The sequence below is a fragment of the Coregonus lavaretus genome (genome assembly GCF_964263955.1).
Source record: "Coregonus lavaretus genome assembly, chromosome: 10".
Taxonomy (NCBI): Eukaryota; Metazoa; Chordata; class Actinopteri; order Salmoniformes; family Salmonidae; genus Coregonus; species Coregonus lavaretus.
In genome coordinates this window covers 33,673,094-33,686,080 of record NC_139997.1, presented here as the reverse complement: position 1 = coordinate 33,686,080, position 12,987 = coordinate 33,673,094, and the positions used below count along the sequence as shown (strand labels likewise).

General features: G+C 45.2%; 1 long non-coding RNA gene across 1 annotated transcript in view; it reads left to right on the top strand.

The window, feature by feature from the left end:
- LOC311135971 overlaps positions 1 to 12,314 on the top strand; it is a 77,307-nt gene extending 64,993 nt beyond the window's left edge. The window contains exon 3 of the long non-coding RNA XR_014613835.1: positions 12,263 to 12,314. This is a non-coding gene — a long non-coding RNA (uncharacterized lncRNA). The remainder of the gene's footprint in view (positions 1 to 12,262) is intronic.
- The last annotated feature ends 673 nt before the right edge of the window (positions 12,315 to 12,987 follow it).

Sequence of the window (12,987 nt, the reverse complement as noted above, 5' to 3'; positions counted from 1 at the left end):
GAAGATGAAATGTTTTCCAAGCAAGTTATATTAGGGAGGAGGCATGTAATTGTCTTATTATGAAATGCAACCTACCATCAAACAAAGTTATCTTTATCTCTTGCCACTTATCAATTTAAGGTTGTTGCTATGCTATCTGGGATCCTTGGGATGTCCCTGCCCTAACCTTAACCCTAACCTTAGCCCTAACCCTTACCTTAACGATTTTAAATTTAAACTTCAATGTGGTAGGGACATCCCAAGGAACCGAGGTATCGAGGACCCTCAATTTTATGTCATCTGTACAAGGAAGGAAATGGGTGAATATCTAAATCTCTCTTAGCTTAAGCCAGGTCCAGCTGCATTAGCAAAAGCAATGTTAACCTCTTGATGGCTTTGTTGTAGAATATTTGACAGTTTAAATATATTTTGTAGTGTTTTTAGCCTCTACGGATGTGTAAGAAAATCAACCCTATTAAGAGAAGTGTATTGTGAGTCTTTTCAGTAAGTGTATTGTTGGACATAATACCCATGCACACACACACATAAGCAAATTCAATTGATTAATGTTTTTGTCTGAGTGAGGGCCCTTTCAACAAGGCCATTGGTCTGCTGGTCCTGCCCTCAGTAAACACCAGAGACTTTGATAGAAAAAAAAAAACATGAGATACTAGAGCCTGCCACTGCTGTCACTGGCCAGACAGGTAGCTACAAACGCTCTACAAATTCCCCAGTTTATATGGCTGTAGCAGATTGTGATTTGGTGAGGTCTCTCCATGGCTACTAGTATTTTTCCTTAAGGCGAGATATCCCCTTAATGTGATCGTTTAATGGCAAATGAATAACCATAACACATCCATGGCAGACGTGTGTGCCATTGATCTGTCTGGAGTCAGTCAGCCCCCCCCCCCCTCCTCCTCCTGTCCTCTCATCCCCCTCTTCTCTCCTCGGCCTGCTGCAGCGTCAGCCACTCTCCCCCATCGATATGCTCTTGCCCCTTGACCCTTGGGACAGATCAATGGTATTGATCGAGAAGGGTAGGGGCAACGGCAGGGTCCGCTGACTGGTCCCACCAGCCCGCCCGCCTCGACTGCCAGTCAGCTAGTGTGACAAGACATGATCGTCATTAATGTCCCGTTGGCTGGCTGGCTGGCTGATGAGAGGAGGGAAAGGCTAGGGAGGCGCTGTGCATCATATTATTCTCAATCTCTGGTTCCCTCGCCCCCCACTGTGCTACTCACATTCCCTGTTCGCCACCACTGGTGCCGTCTGCCTGCCTACCTGCCTGCCTGCCTGCCTGCCTGCCTGCCTGCCTGTCTGTCTGTCTGTCTGTCTGTCTGTCTGTCTGTCTGTCTGTCTCTGTCTGTCTGTATATATGCTAGGCGTCCTTTGTTTGGATACCTGTGTGATTGACGCGCGTCGTAAGATACCGTTATCTGATTTCAGGTTTATCGTAAAATGGGTGGTGTATTAGCTTTTGGATAGTGCATAATGGTCACTGCCTTCCACTGCAAGTTATTTTTTGGGTTCTTTGAGACATAGAACAGTCTGGTTATTTCTGTGGTGTAAATAATTGTACTCCTGTCATGACGACGTTGTCTTTTATATCAGTGCTGCATCATAGAGGCTTGAGGAGATGCATTTACTGTACCAGCCTGCTACTCACATTCCTCCATCCTTTAGATTTTTACTGTAACTTATTAAAGACAACCCATTCATGTTTATAACATTATACACATTATTCCTCAGCCAGTCAAAAAACGACCAACCGTGATATTCCAAGATTCGCTACTCAGTCTTTAAAAATGGATAGGAGATGGGGAGGAGGGGGAAGGAGAGGAGGGTCAATGCGTGATGTCTAGCCGTGTGTGTGTTGGAGGGGGGTTAGCTCTTCGCTGATTGGAGCGTCTCAGGGAGCAAGGTGGTGTGTGTGTGTGTGTGTTGCGAGGCGGGGCAGCGGTAGCTCCAGACGTTGCAGTGACACGGCTGTAATGAAGCTGATTGATCACCAGTCCTGCTGTAGACTCCCTCCTCTCTCCCCCTCTCCCTCCCTCCCCTTATTTTCTCTCCCCTCTCTCATACACCCCTACCCCCAGCATCACCATCACCAGGCCTGCTATAACCTTTACCCACTCCCATATAGACTTCAACCTGGCCACGGTAGTGAAGTTGGCTACAGGAGGAAGATAATGTAATATAACACTTTTTTTTTAAACTGTTGACGTTCTTGGTCTTGACCTTGTTCTGAGCTAAAATACGGATGCCTGTGTGTGGAGCGCCAGAGTGATTTTTCGGAAGGATCTCTGCATTGCAGCAAAGCCATGACGTGGGGTTTTCGCAGTTTTGAATGAAAGCAAATAATCAATCAATGATAATATTTGCAGGCCCCCTTTACCCTCTTTGTCGTACAGGGTCGCAACCCTAATCCTCTAGGGGGTTGAAGTTGATAGGTCGAGGGCTCTGAGATTAGGACGAGCCGCCAAGGGCAGATCTTATTCAGATAGAGAAAAAAAACACGTTGTCTGTTCCTTTGTTTTGCTCTGTCTTATGACTTCGTTCCATTTGCTGTGTCTCGTATCATTTTAGTGTTTTGGATGGGGAGGACAGTGAAGCTTGAACGCTGTTGGAGTGTGCCGGACAAAGACGTACAGATAGCCTATGTGAGACTATACGTCTCTAACTGATCAGTATTCAGCAGGGAGTCTACAGTATGATGGAATGGTTTTGCTAAAGGTCCTTCTTTATTAACTGCAGCACTGTAGTATGGATGTGGTGCAGAGTCTTAAGGGCATAGCTAGACAGGCTTCTAGAAAGAGAGAAACAGATAGAATGCTTCAGTTTAGGTTTAGCCACTTGTGTCTGAAACCTGTCCAAGCAGAGAATCTCACAAACTATCTTGTCCTGTGATTTCTGTGATTTTTCTCTGCTTGTGTGTCATTCAGCATCTCTATACGTGTATGATGTTAATTGAATATCGATTGAATATTTTTATAAAGCTATTATGCTATTCTTTGTCTGGTCTGACTGATGAAATACAGTCCTGTCAGACTGTCATCTGTCTGTGTGCACGCTTCAGCGCTTAGGTCATAATATTGTGACAGTGTCAGTTTTCAGTGTTGGGTGATCCTGTCATTGTCTGTCGGTGTCTGTATCTTGTGTGTTGGGGGACTGTCACAATGTCTGTCGGTGTCTTTGGTCTGTTGTCTGTGTCAATTTGTCTGTGTACTACTGTAATTTTTTGATTGACAGACTTCTCTTTGTTGTGTCTGGTTGTTCTTCATGTTTTGTCGATGACTGTGTCTGAGTTTTGTGTTTACATGGCTGTGATGCCGTCCGTACTCTGTGTTATATGTCAGTATGCCTTGTGTTGTGTGTCAGTGTCTGTTGTGTGACCGCATGAGCCACTGTAGAGCTTCCTGCTCCTTAGCCAACCAGCCAGGCGTTGGAATTGATCATCAGCACAGGTGGAACGTGTGCACCAGCAGAGGTTGTATGGGAGTGAGAGAGAGAGGGAGGGCTATAGCTGCAGACTCCCGCTGCCGTAGCGTAGTACCACACTCTGGGCGAGTGAGCAGCCACAGACAGGAGTCACAGACAGCCAGACAAGCAGACAGGTAGAGACATGGGGAGGAGGGGAGGGGTTGATGGGAAAGCATGTGGGCAGTGTTTTGGGAGACAAAATGTTTTGGCATCACCATTTTCTCGTGATGGCCCTGTTGTCACCGTGGTGTTGGTGTTGGACCTACGTGGGAAAAAACAGGGTAGGTAACAGTGTCACGACGCGGCTGAAGTCCTGGAGCCTAAGAGGGGGTGATGAGATGGAGCTGATGATGCAAGTGGTGAGGGAGGGGGCGGAGGAGGGGGAGAAGGGGGAGGAGAGGTGTCCCACCTCACTGACCTGCGTCTGGCTCAGCCACCCTGGACTCCTCAGCATCTCCCTTTCTGCTTTTATTTAATTTTTTCCCTGCTCCTTTTTCTCTCCTTTTTCTTCCTCATCTCCCGCTTAAAGATAGATGACAGAGGCGTAGTCGGCACAGACACAGAGGAGTGTGTGAAGCGTGAGGCGATAGAAAGAACACGCGTTTCCAGAAGCCTCTGCTTTGCTCGGCGTTCCCCTGAGAAAGGCATCTATCTAACTATTAGTGGGAGGAGTTGGGAGAGGGGGAAGGGTTGAGTGTTTAGGGTGTAGGGTGTAGGGTGTAGGGTGCAGAAGGGGTGAAAATGACATGAAAATGTTTTGTCTACGGTGCTTTGCTAAGATTCATGACAGGGCAGTTTGGTTTCTTTCATGGCAATATGATTGTGTGGCTCTGGTTACCACCGCCTGTGTCTGTACTCTGTGTGTGTCTGAACTCTGTATTTGTGATGAGAGGAAAGCTTTGTGACTGAATGTGGCTTCCTGCTCGGCTCTGTGGTGGTGACAACTTATTTCTGTACCGTGCAGAGCTCGCGACCATGGCAGTGGGGCGAGGGGGATTGGGTGTAAGCGGGGGGGAGACTGTTAGCAGTAGAGAAAGCAGTGTGGAGGGGGGTTGCAGTTGGAGGCGTGAAGTGGGGGGAGCACTAGTTCTGGAGGATGCTCTGCTCTGTGTGAGCTAGCTCTGCACAGGAGACAACTCCTGTTTCTTTTGTTATTATCTTACCCTGGTTAGTATCGCTTTTTTACCTGCCACTTCTGCAAAGCTGGTCAGTCAAGAGAGTGGCGGCATCACGTAATGATACATTTTCTTATTATTTCATTTATGACTGAGGCTATCCGGGGGGGGGGGGGGGGGTAGAGTCTCCGGTCACCCCCGTAATGGAAGCATTCAGACTGGGGCCATCAGGTGGTCAGCTCTCCTCCCTGGCGGTGGCTGTGGTGGTCAGCAGCGGTCAGTGCAGGCGAAGGGTCGGAAGGTCCGGTGCAGTGGCCAGCACTGTGGCCATCGATCCCAAGGGGGAGAGGGAGATGTAGACTGATGATCCGCCTGCATGTCGACGCTCAGAGGACAAAGAGGCGAGGCTGGCTGCCTGGCTGGGGGGCTTTCCTCTGCCAGCACAAAGGCTAGTTAGCGCAGAGCAGGGAGTGCTGGCTCGCCTGTCTGAGGCTGGCTCTGCGCTGCGACGTGGAAAATGTAACTCTGATCGTCTCCAGCTAACCTTATTCCTCTCTTCGACCTCTCTCATATCTCCTTCTTCTTCATTTTGTCTCTGCAATTATTGTCTTGTTGCTGTGGTGTTACAGTTTACTGTGTTTGTGGCGTTTGTGTGTCCTGGTAGGTCTGTCTATGCCTGTCTTTGTGTGTGGAGAGTTCAGCTTCTCTTTAACTTGAGCTCTCTGAAATGAAGGGATAAGTTATCTGCAGTGAAGGAGGGGAAAAGTTTTTTTTTCTGCTGTTCTTCCACAGCAGGCGACTGTTGTTTGACGAAGCCTTTCGGCACATTACCCAAGCGGTCAGAACGGACCGGACACTGGCCAGACAGACATGCGGAGGTGGTTTTGGGGCAGGAGGGAGAGGGAGGCACCTAGGGGTGGTGGTAGTGAGAGAAGGGTGCCATGCTGCTCACACCCCTGTCCGACTGACTGACTGTGTGCTGCTCCTCAGTGCCAGGACCCTGTTGTACTTCTCCTGCTCCCTGAGACCCTAACTTGTGAGCTCTCTTCATGAAAAATCACGGGTTAGGCTCTTGGGACGCTGGCGGAGGGCACGAGCGACTACAGTAGCAACCCAATGTGCCTGCCAAGGGTGGAGTCGAGATGGAACAGCTGCTGACATCAATGTTACACACATCAGGACGTATGGGGAAAGGAAGGAAGGGGAAGACAGAGAGAGAAAAGGGGGATGAGGAAGGGGGACCGAAAGAGAGCATTGTTGGTAGTGAAATTAAAACGCAGGTTTCTTTCTTGATGAGCTTTACTATCGATTAAGCCCTCACTCACATCCATATGTGTTCAATGTATGATCGTCCTTACAGTGGGTCCTCATTTAGCAGTTGCGTCATATCGCGGTACACTGTGCGGTATGCCGCGGTATGCCACGGTACGGCACATTACAGTGCGTGACGTCATAGTATTTTACTGTCAGCCACTGTTGCCATTAATGCTTGTGCGAACCACCAGAGGGCATCTTTGAGCACACCTACTCCAGCCTGGTGGGCCTACAGTAAGACTACAAAATATAGCCATGTTGTAGACAGTTTTATGAGTTTAACCTTCTGAATGAATGATTATATTGAAGATTTTTTTTCTTTCTGTTTTTTGTTTGTCTACTGTAATGTAGCCTACATTTTATTATCTTAAGTGATTGTCAGTCGCTCCCCTTTCATCGAACCTAATGTGACAAAATATAATTTAGTGACAAAACTGCATAACGGTATTCGCTTTATGAAAACTAGCCACTGCACATGACGTGGGGTAAAATAGGCTACTTGTTATTGGAGAGGAGAAGGACGCAACGGGAAAGAGTGATAGCCCCTAGTCTATATAAAGTGAGTTTCTGAAACACATAGTCGTTCTTTGCTGATGCGAAGAAGAAACTAAATGAAAGAGAGTCCAGGGAGGAAAAAAACAACAGGCAAGTCATCTGTATGGGCCTCATTTATGCACATTGTGGATACGGAGCAGAAAAAGGGCACCCATATTTTCAAAACCTGAGCTATTTAATTTATTTGTTATATTTATGAAATTACTAGTTTATTTAGGCTATAAATGTCCTGGTACCTGGTCAAGTTAATGACGCCATTAACCTTAACAAGGGCCCCAGGACCACCATATTTTACCGTCGGTGTATGAAGTACTTTTCTGCATATGCTTCTGTTTTTCAACGCCAAAGAGCTTGGCCAAAGAGCTCTATTTTCATGTCATCTGATGGTCAGATGACATTAAAATAGATCCCTTTGGCCAAGCACACCAGTGGTGGGTTTGGCGTTGAAAACAGAAGCATATGAAGAAAAGTACCTTATACCTACAGTAAAATATGGTGGTGCATCTTTGTTATGGGGCTATTTTGCTTCCACTGGTCCTGTTGGCCCTTGTTAAGGTCAATGGCATCATGAACCTTACCAAGTACCAGGAAATTTTTGCCAAAAACCTGGTTGCCTCTGACAGATATTCCAGCAAGACAAAAGAAAACAAGCACACATCAAAATCCATAAAGAAATGGTTAATTGACCACAAAATCAACATTTTGCAATGGCCATCTCAGTCTCCGGACTTGAACCCCATTGAAAACCTGTGGAGGGCCGTCCATAAGCGCAGATGAAGGATATCAAGGATCTGGAAAGATGATGATCTAAGATCCCTCCCAATGTGTTCTCCAATCTCATAGCGTTTTAGCAGAAGGTATCTTTTTGAAATGTATTTTATTATTTGTTAAACAAAATCTCTTTCTCCGAGCAATTGTATTAGTATAAAAATAAACTGTTTTTATGAATTACTGTGTTTGCACTATAAATTATACACTATATGGAATTATAATACACATTTGTTCAGCACAGAAACATTGTTTACCCATATAAACAGTTTACCATATGGTTTTCTAAATTGGTTTTATTTATTTACATACATTATACGTAAAGATCTACAAGATTATTATGGCAACTAGGTGATGTTCAAGCAGTTTATCTATATATTATAATAAAGATAAAATAAATGAACCATTTTACATTGCATAGTTGATGAATTTCTAGCCCTCACATATTTCAGTCATGTTTCATACATGTGTAAAGGCTTTTAAACAACCTTATTCCATGTCAAATTATCGACTTCCTTGAAATAAAGGAAAGGCTCCAAGTTTCTCAGGAATTCATCTTAATTCAGGGAGATGGAGAAGATTTCAGATAGGATGTAAAATGAAAACACATATGATTTGTCGCTATACAAAATCAAAGTTAACTTTTGACCAAGACAATACAATTACAAACTCATATAAATTCCCCCTGGTCCTTAACACTGATCTCACTGTTAGAGCGGTGTGAATTCATTCACCATCACAGCTGACCTAATTTTGTAACTTTCTGCTTTTCCCGAGGCAGCTTGCTTTTATAAAAAAACTAATTTCTGCTAAATTACCCACATTAGAAATGCAGTTTCAAAACAATTTATTTTCTCTCTATAACCCCCTCTCTCTCTCTCTCTTTCTCTCAGTCTCTCGCTCTCTCACTAATTATGTTTCTTTCCCTATCTACTCCCCGTTTGGTTTTTATAGGGAACAATGCTGATGCCAACTAATCAGTCTGTGTCTGTGCCACAGAGCCCCCAGCAACAGCTAAAGGAGTGAGTGCCATGCCGCCATGAATACCAAGCAGCCAGGCCGAGCAGTCAGACACGGCGTAGCGAATGCAGTGCTGGTGCCCACAAAACAGCCAGACAGTTTTATTAGGATGTGTCTGACACGCAGCGAAGCCTGGCAGGCAGGGAGGCATGCAGGGAGGCAGCTAGCAGTCGCAGGAAACCCACTGACTCAGTGCTAGGCTGCTAGCTCCCCCAACACTAACAAAACAGACTGGCTGCCCTGCTCTTCTCAGCCCATATCCTCATCTGAAGGAGCCAATAAATATTACACAGTCCAATCATCTCAGCAACCCTCAGGGCTTTAGCCTCTAACACTGTCCAATAGGGAATAGCCTAGCCCTAGACAAACTTTGTGAAATTCCAAACTATTTTACAATGGTGCAAACTGGTGCAAATTAGATGGATTTATTTAGCACTGAAATGCAGTACAGTAGCCTCAAAGGCTGAAAATACTGTACTACAGCATGGAGAGAATCCAAAATAGTGTAAAAGAGAATTCTGGATACGACTTTTGTTTATCTCTTGGCTAAAGGTTGAGAATTATATATTTGGTCTTCCTCCATCGTCTTCCTCTGTTTAGTGGATTCTACAACATCAAATGAGAACGAGGGATAGTGATAGCATTTAAGACAGACACATTGAAATAAATGAATAGCTCAAACACTGCAGGTTTCTGAGATGTAGTGTAAAATCCCTGTAAATTTAGACAATTCACAATTCAAACAATGAACTCTCCCTCCCTCTTCTGTTCTCGTTTTGATATGTTGAAGGTTGATGACCTCTGATGGAGAAGTGTTTCTTTACTCCGCAAAAAGAAAATGAATAAAGAAAACAAAACATTGAAAATGAGCAGGGAAAAACTATCAGTGCCGACCAATAAGAAACCACCTCCTATCTTGTGGCACTTTATTTGTATCATTAGACATCTGCAATTGTTTTCTCATAATTCTTTCAATTATTTCTGGCAAAAAATTCAGAGGTATCCTAATTTATTAATTTGAAGCAAATATAGACAGAAGGTACAGTAGGACAGATGACATTACTTCAGACCTCTTGTCTGAAGCTGGTTTTGACTTTATATAATGAGATTATATCTTGAACCAGTGTGGAGGTGGGTCCTCAAGTTAAAGAGACAAACATACTGTCTTGTCATTTCTGCCAACAGCAGTTCTACATTTCATTATTATGTCATGTATCAAAATCCCCTCTTACCATTTTGCCAAATAGATCAATGGTTCCCAACCAGGGGTACTAGGACCCCTGGGGGTACTTGGCCTATCCACAGGGGGTACTTGAGAAGACTTAGGTCATCACTAGTTACCACAGTCACAGCCACAATCATAGTTATGTCTAAATCCTGCCTATTTCTACAATTTATCTTCTTCAAATCTGATTTTAAACCTAAACCTAACCTTAACCACACTGCTAACCGTATGCCTAACCCTAACCTTAACCACACTGCTAACCGTATGCCTAACCCTAACCTTAACCACACTGCTAACCGTATGCCTAACCCTAACCTTAACCACACTGCTAACATATGCCTAACCCTAACCTTAACCACACTGCTAACCGTATGCCTAACCCTAACCTTAACCAGACTGCTAACCGTATGCCTAACCCTAACCTTAACCACACTGCTAACCGTATGCCTAACCCTAACCTTAACCACACTGCTAACCGTATGCCTAACCCTAACCTTAAATTAAGACCAAAAAGCTCAAATAAAATAAAAATCATGCATTTGTTACGATATAGCCAATTTTGACTATGTGGCTGTGGTAACTAGTGACAACCGAAGAGTCATGAGGCCATAGGCTAACTGGTAAATTGCACATGAGGGTGTACTTCCGGGGTACTCCAGGCAGAGCAAAATTCAGTTGGTGGAATAGTAACCGAAAAAGGTTGGAACCACTGATATAGAGTAATTAAACCATTTCAAGCTTTGGTAATAAGGATTGGAATTGGACATATTATTAGGATAAATATTAGTGCAATCAGACATTTAGGAAGAGGCCTGGATAGTGTAGTTTAACAGAAAGGAGATCAAATATGCCTCTGACACAATAAATGTATTCAGTGAAATGCCAACCATCTATCCATTTCTATTTCCATTTAACAACAAGTGTGACATTTAGTACAGCATTCAGATTCTGTGGCTCAGCAAAAATGTGTGATATACTGCAAACCACATTTATCAAGGCATTTCTTACATAAATATCTTTCAATATGTAGTTCCATGTTCTCTGTTAGTCATCAGTTTCTTGCAGGAGAAAAGATTGATTCCATCCCTGACCAGCCGTGGATAAATCCTGGTTCCATATTATTCTAGATTAAAGTGTGTTCGCCGACGGACCCGGGATGTGTGAAGAAAAAGATTGCATTCTATTCTAAAGAGGGCACATTTCGATTGGACAGAGTTGACACAGAAATCAGATGGATTTTAAAGGAATTATCGTCTTGTTTTCTACCATTGATTGTCAGGCATTGTCGTGCCTTGTCGAGCTGCAGCTCAGCGGATCTCTTATCTCAGGTAGATGGGGGGGGGGGGGGGGGGGGCAGCAGGTGTGTGTGATAGCATGGTGAGTAGGGGCGGAGTGGGAGATGGGGGGTGGGGGGGACAGACCGCTGAGGCACGGGCGAGGCGGGGGGGTGGGTGGTGGGTAGTGGGCTGACTATGTCTGAGTTTCCAGACACTGCGGCAGGAGGCCAGCCAGTCACCTGAACACACACGAAATCACACAAATGACACCTCCTCGCACACACCCCGGTGTTCGTCCCCCTCAAAGCAAATGTAATTTTCTGTTTTAATCCATTTGGGGAGAATGTAGTGCTCAAGACAATATACCGTTTAGCACTTTAGACAATACAACCATAATCAACGGCACAAAAACACAAAGGGACAAGTTTTCCCTTTTATGCTCAGGCCAGCAGTGGCCAGGCATAAAGTTAATTACAGTTAAGTTGAACAGTGGAGGGTGAACACACTATTGAAAGGACAGTATCTACCTCCGGCTGCACTGAGACATCGTTTTAACCACAGGCATAGTGATGGAATATAGAGACACTGATGTCTGGACGGTGGTATTGAATATATGGCTATTGTTCACTAAAATACCCTGTGAGGGCCAAGTGGCCCAGTGACCTTAGCATCTCCACTGGCACTTTAAGTTTGCCTGAGTGTGTGTGAGCGTGCGTGTGTCCGTGTGTGCATGTGTGAGTGCATGTCTATGTGCATGTATCACGTGTGCATTCTATCTATGTAAGTGCGGCCCATGATGGTGTTCTAGCTGGATACTACCCTCCCCCCTCCATTTCCTCCCTCCTCCCCACATCCACGGTTACCTCCCCGCCTCTCACTTCGTCAGGGGTGTTGCCACGGAAACACGGTATCTGGCTGCAGGCTTGCTGGAGTTATTGAACTGCAACTGGCTGGGATAATTAGACTCTGGGACTTGAATGTGACCTACAGCTGGCTTGGCGGTGTCGCCACAGACAAATGCTTTTAACCCATTGGTTGGTTGGCCACCAGACACTTGGACCAATTAATGAATGTACCTTTTACCCGGCAAGGACATGGCCAATAAAGAGATTGTAGACTTAGTCCCAGAGATACTGCACAGAGACCTGCACAAACACACATTCATACACACGCACACACACACACACACACACTCAAATCCTGCATACTGGCTTCCTTTGTGTCACTGCAAAGAAATCATGACAGAGGGAATTCCTTGTGTTTCCTCGAGTGCACTGCACTGCCCAACCCATGCACAGGTGGTCACATGGACACACAATCTGTTTATTCATATTTCACACACTGAATGGTTATGATGTGAATTACTCTGCCTGAATGTTTGTGTGACTCAGATATATGAATCAGATATATGAATCAGATATATGACTCCAAAAACTGTTTGTCCTCCAGTCATTGTTAACATGGTTAACATACTTTATTCCTGGTTTTCCTTCTCTCACTAATTACTGTCATTATCCTTTCTTGTTTAGGTACCGTGGAGACCCCCCCTCTCTTTCTCTCTGTGTGTCTGCTCACTCACAGGTAAGACCAAATCACAATCACTGTAACACTGAGGTCTGACAAGAATAAGGACACTATTTACTCCATTAACATCTCAAACCTTACCCTCAGTGTCTCTGTATTATTCTTTTACATTTGGAGACATTAGTCTCTGTGTTTTAATTATACTTTCCTCCTATTTTGGTCCACATGGCGCATTGTCTCGCCACGAGTCAGTAGAAATGTCAGGCGTTTTGGCTGCTGCTCTGCCAGACAGACAGACAGCCTGGAGCTGGGTAATTAGCCAGAGTCGTTTGGGGCTAGCTGCTCTGCAGATCTAGATGCCCACTGTGCACAGGGAGACACCAGACAACCTTTTAGTCTGCACCGTCCCACTGCAGTCACTTAAAACACTGATTTATGTCCCCCCTCTCTGCCTCTATCTCCCTCTCTCTTTTTTCTCTTTTCTCTTTTTCTATCTACCCCTCTTTCCCTCTCACTCTTTATTTCTCTCCCTCTCTTTCTCTCGCTCTCCCTCTGTCTCTGTTTCCCCAGAGCGAAGAGAAGGAGGTAGCCAAGGTGTAGGGGAGGGGGTGGCTGAAGGGAGGCGTTCCTCAGACGGAGCAGAGCAGAGCGCTCTCTTCTCCTCTCCCCTTGTCATTGGTATGCAGTGGCCGTTCCCCAGGCGACAGGGCCACTGGGTTCGGGCTGAGCT